Raw genomic sequence first — 6,000 nt, 5'->3', positions numbered from 1 at the left:
ATCTCTTGCCAAAATTTTCCTCGATTTCGAACCAAACTCACAATTTCCAGTCCTTCCAATTATGAGTTTGCGGGGAGGTATTAGGTAGGGGTGTTCATCAAACCGCTCAAACCGCCCGCACCGCACCGCAAAAAATATGCGGCTTGAAATTCTTCACGGTGCGGTTGCGGTTTGAATTTTTCCTAAACCGCGCGGTGCGGTGCGGTTTGCGGTTTCAAATTTTTAAACCGCGGTTCAAACCGCACCGCATGTTTTAAAATTCAATTTTTATTTTTATTTAATTAATTCATACATATATTTAATTAAGCCCATGTGAGCCCAGCCCAGCCCATAACTATTAAGGCAAAACCCTTAACCTCACTCACATATCCCTGATTCCCTGTCTGCCTTCTCTTCGCCTCAGCAACAAAAAGAAAAGGAATTCTTGTCTTCTCTCTCTTACAGCCAACAACACCATCGACAAAAGACAAATCTGCTGGTCGTCGGCGCCTTCACGATTGGCCACCCTTCTTCTCCGTTCTTCTGCTGATTGTTGATAACTTGATATAGGTATTGTTTATACTACTGTCCCTCTTATTTAAATCTCTATTTGCCTCTTTATATGTCTTTGCACAAATGCTATATTAGGATGCTTTCAATAATGGCTGTGTTCCTGTTTTCCTAGGACTTCACTCTGTGTTCCTGTTCCAAGTTTGATTTACAACCTTTGCTTACTTTTAGATCTCTGTTCTCCCTATTCAGGTTTTTCTCCACCACCCTCTTGTTTAAATGTGTTTTTTTTTTTTCAAAAAAATTAAAATTTAATAAATAAGTAAAGCCCTGCACTTGAATATGTGTTTGATTTCCTGTTATGGTTTCTGGGTTTGAGCCCTTTTGTTATCTTGATGAGAAAGAAAGTTTACTTTTTTTTTTTTGGGTAGTCGTGTCAGTATTTAATTTGGGGTTCAAAGATGTGGGTTTTGTGTGATTTGGTCAATGCTAAGTGAGATTTGGTTTGTTTAGTTGTTTAAGGCTCTAATATGGCATTTGTGAATTGGTTGAGTAAATATGAATGTTTTGGCATTGTACTATTTACCAATGCAGTGGGAATTTGGTGACAATATTCATTGCAGTACTTGAGTTTGTCTTACAAGAATACAATTGAAGTACATTATAGGTGTTGAGTTTGCAAATGAAATATAAAAATATAATAAACTTTGGCTTGTTCGAATGGACATATACTACATAAGGCAACTTTTTTATCACTTTGTATACGATACCTACAAAGTGAAATAGACAATGAACAGTATGTATCAAATCAAACATTCAAATCCAAAGGAGAATTGGACATTAAAAAAAAACTATGACATATTTTTTTGTCATTGAAATTAAGCATAAAAAATTTATGATTTTATAGAATTTTTTATTTTTATTTTACGAAAAATATTTTATAAGGTTGAAGCACATAAAAATAACGTAATTTTTCCTCTTTAAAAAAATAAAAAATATAAATAATGAGCAATTTAGGTATTTTGTATAAATTTTTCTTTTCTTTTATCTGAAAGCCCATTTGGACAATTGCTCTATCAATTACGATGAAACCATAGAAAAAAAATAAATGTAATTTTTTTCATAATTACCCCAAAAATACAAAAAAGTTTACAACAATATAGATCTATAGTATGTACTATGTTGTTTGTGTTGTTTTAACAAGTATTAGTTTGTATATTGCTACTATATTTACACTACGTTACATTGTTTTTATGTTGCTTTCCATAAAAATGTAAATAAAAAAAAGTAAATTATAGTCCATAAAAACGTGAAGAATGGTATTTTTCAGTACAAATGTAAAATATATATAACATTATTTAAGTATTTTGTGTGAAAATAACAAAAAATCAATATTGTTAAGGTAGAATGATATCTCTTCTTGGCTCCTCTATGTATACATTAAGCTTACTTGTTTTATATTGTTATAGCATACTATATATGTGCCATAATTTATGATTGTTTTCATTTTAATTATTTTTTTAGATGGAGCAAAGCTCACAATCCCCATCCATTGGTACTCCAATCACACCAACGAGCCAAAATCAATCCGTTGACTCTAGTAATGCTTCTAAACCTCCTTTGCCTACTAACTTTTCTAAAAAAACAAGTAGGCAAGTATCTGATGTTTGGGACCATTTTACTAGAATTAAAGATAACCCAAATGATCCTAGAGCTATTTGTAATTATTGTCAGCAAAACTATGCTGCGGGTCATAGAAAACATGGAACTAGTACCCTTAGGAATCATTTGATGAATTTGTGTCAGAAATATCCTTTTAGATTGGAGGATAAAAAGCAAAAAACTTTAATATTTCAAAAGAAAAATATTGTTGGGTGTGAAAGTGTTGGAGGTAGTAATTTGGTGGCCGCGGGATTTAGTCAAAATGCTTATAGGCTTGCATGTGCAAAAATGATAATCATTGATGAGTTGGCTTTTAGGTTTGTGGAGCAAGAGGGATTCAAGTTATTTTGTAGTGTTTCTTGCCCTAAGTTTGATATTCCTTCACGTGTTACAATTGCTAGAGATATTATGAAGTTGTATAATGATGAGAAGAAAAAACTGAGAGATTATTTTGTTAAGAATTCACAAAGAGTTTCTCTCACCACTGACACATGGACTTCCATTCAAAATGTTTGCTATATGGTGTTGACATCACACTTTATAGATCATGAGTGGAAAATGCAAAAGAGAATTTTGAATTTTTGTCAAATTGCTAATCACAAAGGAGAGACAATAGGCAAAGCTATTGAGACATGCTTAAAAGATTGGGGTATTGAAAAGGTGTTTGCAATCACTGTTGATAATGCATCCTCTAATAATGTGGCTATTATCCACATTAAGAAGAGATTGCGAATTTGGAAGAGTGCTGTTTGTGATGGAGAATTTTTACATATGAGGTGTTCAGCTCATATTCTTAATTTAATTGTCAGTGATGGATTGAAAGATATGGATGATTCTATTGCAGCTGTTCGTAATGCAGTTAGATATGTTAGAGCTTCTCCTTCTAGGTTGGCAAGATTTCAAAGTTGTGTGAAGAATACTTCTAAAGAGGAGAGGGCTCTTGTTTGCTTGGATGTGGCAACAAGGTGGAACTCAACTTTTATGATGTTAGATCGTGCATTAAAATATGTCGATGCTTTCAAATTGTTAGAAGAAGAAAATGTGTATTATATGCAATATTTTAGTGATAAAGATAGGAATGGGAGAACATTAGTGTGGCCACCGAATTCTAAGGATTGGGAAAATTGTGTCACTTTTTGTAGATTTTTGAGAGTATTTTATGAAGCCACCCTAAAGTTTAGTGCCTCTTTATTTGTTACTTCGAATTCATATTTCCATGAAGTGTGTTCTGTTCGTGGAAAACTAATCAAATGGTGTTCTAGTGACAAATCAATCTTAAAGGATATGGCTACTAAGATGAAGATCAAATTTGACAAGTATTGGGGCAATATTGAAAAACAAAACATGCTTCTTTATGTGGCTATTATTCTTGATCCTAGGTACAAGTTGAAATTTGTAACATGTTGTTTGAAGAAACTTTATAGTGAGGATGAAGTTCATGCCATCACTTTTTTAGTGAAGAGTTGTTTGTCAAAGTTGATTAGTCACTATTCTGATGAAGTCAAGATCAAAAATCCTCCAGAAGTTAATAGTACTCAAAGTGGGTCATCTATTCAAGAAAAAGTTTCAATGATAGACTCAGATGATGATGATTCTGCTAACATGTTTGAGTCTGAATTTGATAAAGAGTGTGATGAAGATGATGCTTTAGACATGAAAAATGAGCTTGATAGGTACTTTATGGATCGAAATGAGGATAGGAAACAAAAGGACTTTGATATCTTGGTATGGTGGAAAATGAATTCATCAAAATATCCTATCTTGTCAGAGATGGCTCGTGATGTTCTTGCCATCCAAGTTTCAACAGTAGCATCCGAGTCTGCTTTTAGCACTGGAGGGAGAGTGCTTGATCCTTTTCGAAGTTCTTTGAGTCCCAAAATGGTACAAGCTTTAATATGTTGCCAAAATTGGTTGAGATCTTCTCCTATGCCATTAGATATGAGTTCAATATTAGAGGACATAGAAACGTATCAATCTTGTGATTCAGGTAAATAATTAATTAATGATTGTGAATTCTTATATGCATATACTTTTTTTAAATTATTCATCTAGTGTCTAATAATATTTTATTTTATTTTGTAGATATCTCATTCTCAATCTCAACTACTTCATCTGAAATTGCGGATCTTGAATAGCTTGCTAAAAGTTGGAGTTGGAATTGGAAGTTTGTGTTTGTTTTATTTTTAATCTATTTATGTTAGTTGTACTTTATATTGTTGTTAGAATTTAATTAGTTTCAAGTTTGTTATTTTGATTTAGGTGTGTTGTTGAAACTTTAAAAAGATTATTGACTTATTGTTGTTGTTATAACTTTATTACTCTTAAGTTTGTTGTATCTTCTTAAGTGTTTTAGAATAATTGTATTTCTGATAGTTTAATTATTTTGTGATGATTTAGAAAAAAAGAATTTGTAATAGTCCAAACCGCAAAAACCGCAGAAACCGCACCGCACCGCACCATTTTTTGCGGTGCGGTTTTTGCGGTTTTTTAGTGTCGCGGTGCGGGTGCGGTTTGGAAAATTGGAAAAACCGCTTGTGCGGGTTGGTTTGAAAAAATGGTTAAAAACCGCACCACCCGCACCGCGAACACCCCTAGTATTAGGGAGTGGTTATTAGTCTGTGATTGTTTGTTATTTTCTGTTATTGCAGAGCTGTCTTAACTGGTTTTTTCAGTAATTCAGTTGGCTCTTTTCATTCTCTCCAGTGATATATATGTCACTTTGTACTCTGTACTAAAATCAACAATAATGGAAAGACTCTCTTTCAATTCTCTTTTCTTTTCATTCTCTCTGTCTTTTCTTTCCTTTGTTCTTGTTCATCTTTGATTCTCTTTCTGATCTCTTTCATCATGAACCGAAGGAACAACAATCACAACAACCTGAGAAGATGACCAGAATCAATCAAAGTAGGGGCTGTTTTGAATTCATGAAAAAAAAAGTATAGAAAAACTACTACAAAACTAAAATTCACCCGAAAATCTAGTTTAATTTGCGTAAAACTAATGTCCTGACTTAAGTTTTCAAATCCATGAAATGTAGATCTCAAAAAGTTGAACTGGAGTTCCCAAACAATCCAACTCAAGTATAATCTGAAAAAAATTACATCAATACTGTAGTTAAATATTTATCTTGGTGTATTTTCTTATTTTTCAAATTTGTAATGGCGAATTTATTCATATTAAATCATGAAAGACAATAGTGTTCTAACTATTAATGTTTCATAATAGTTGCACTACAGTTGCATGAATATTTTGCAAACAATTATTTCGTCTGATGCAACCTTCGGCCAACCACCTACCAACCTTCGTTTGATGCAACCTTCGGCCAACCATCCAGCAACCTTCGTCTGATTGAAACCTTTGTCTGATGCAACCTTCGGCCAACCACCCACCAACCATCGTCTGATTGTGTAAGTGATGTCAGAGGTATTTTGGTAATTTTATTTTAAAAAATCAGCAGTATTTTTCATTACTCCAATAACTTTTACAGCTTATATACAACACATTTTTACAAAATTCCTAAAATTAGCTTTTTTATGAGTAACAGTATTTACAAAGCATTAAATCATTCTAAATCTATCTTATAAATGTTGTCCACACCTTATAGAGATATTTTTGTAAATAAAGTGTCAATTTGTATTTTTCATGTAATAATTTTTATTATAATTTAGCATGGCAATTAATATGGACATGATCATTATTAAGATACAATCAATAAATAACAAAATTTCTATTAAGAAGACACACTCACGATCATAAACATGATCTAATATAATTATATGGCATATTTTTTAAATTTTATACATATATAATCATGATCTTTTAATTAAAATATGACCAATATCATTATAG

The sequence above is a fragment of the Cannabis sativa genome, chromosome 3 (genome assembly GCF_029168945.1).
Source record: "Cannabis sativa cultivar Pink pepper isolate KNU-18-1 chromosome 3, ASM2916894v1, whole genome shotgun sequence".
Classification (NCBI taxonomy): Eukaryota; Viridiplantae; Streptophyta; class Magnoliopsida; order Rosales; family Cannabaceae; genus Cannabis; species Cannabis sativa.
The sequence above is the reverse complement of the archived record's forward strand: the minus strand, read 5'-3'. Positions refer to the sequence as shown.